This window comes from Neopelma chrysocephalum, unplaced genomic scaffold, assembly GCF_003984885.1.
Source record: "Neopelma chrysocephalum unplaced genomic scaffold, ASM398488v2 Primary Assembly neopelma1_64505, whole genome shotgun sequence".
Lineage (NCBI taxonomy): Eukaryota > Metazoa > Chordata > Aves > Passeriformes > Pipridae > Neopelma > Neopelma chrysocephalum.
This window is the reverse complement of record NW_020906934.1, coordinates 1-967: the sequence shown is the minus strand read 5'-3', so window position 1 is coordinate 967 and position 967 is coordinate 1. Positions and strand designations below refer to the sequence as shown.

The 967-nt window shown below is 58.3% G+C and overlaps 1 long non-coding RNA gene across 1 annotated transcript; it reads left to right on the top strand.

The window, feature by feature from the left end:
• Positions 1 to 374: 374 nt before the first annotated feature.
• On the top strand, positions 375 to 859 carry LOC113979274. The gene is made up of 3 exons (XR_003537820.1): positions 375 to 470; positions 557 to 657; positions 814 to 859. It is a non-coding gene; the product is annotated as an uncharacterized LOC113979274 (long non-coding RNA).
• The last annotated feature ends 108 nt before the right edge of the window (positions 860 to 967 follow it).

Here is a 967-nt window from a genome sequence, read left to right as displayed (position 1 = left end):
AGAAGTCCCCATGACAGGAACTGTGCACCAGCACCCAGTGCTGGGAGGCAAAACCCAAGGGAGACAGAACCAGGACTTCCCAGAGGCAACACCATTCCCACCAGCAGCCTCGGATCCCAAATTCATCCAGCGGATCCAGAAGTCACCATGACAGGAGCCATATTAGAGCACCCAGTGCTGGGAGCTCCACTCACCGGTGGGATGGTGAGACAGAGACCCACCACTGACACGTCCCATGTCAGACAGGAAGGAGGAGGAGGCCCCCGAACGCAGGGAGCCAGGTGAGAGCAAAGTGTCCCTCCCACAGCCTGGCAGAGGGGCTGTTGGGGCGGGCAGCACAGGGTCCATGCCCATGGCCATTGTCTCTCTCCCCTCCAGCATGCCTGCTGTGTCAGCCAGCAGAGGCTGACCTGGACACCTGCGGGGAAAAACTCCAGAGAAATGGATTCTGTGCCCACGAGTTCTGCCTGGTGAGTTGCTCTGTGGGCTCCCTCCATTTTTTGACAGGCAGTCCCTGCCACTCTCTCCTCATCAGTGAGTGTCATTTTTCCTGCAGTTTTTTGCCAGCCACCTTCCTCAGCACAATGAGGATCAAGTAGGACTCCAGGGCTTTCTCCCAAGGGATATCCAAGATGTATCTCCTGGGCAGCAGAGCAGGTGAGAGCCTGACAAGAGCAGGGAGATTTGGGCCAGGTGAGGATTGCTGGAGCTTAGCCCAGACCCCAGGCAAGAAAGCCCAGCCCTTCCAACCAGCTCTGGGACAAGGAGGAGGCCGTGAGGCTGCTGCAGATGGGGCTGCTCTGCTCTTTCCAGAGCTGCTGCATCTGTGGCCAGAGCGGGGCCACCATCTCCTGCTGTGATGGCACAGGGAGAAGAGCAGGGACACCCTGCACCTGCCCAGGGAAGAGGGAGCTCATCAGTTTCCCTTTTCCCATCAGACCACCATCATGGGAGGGCATTAATGCAT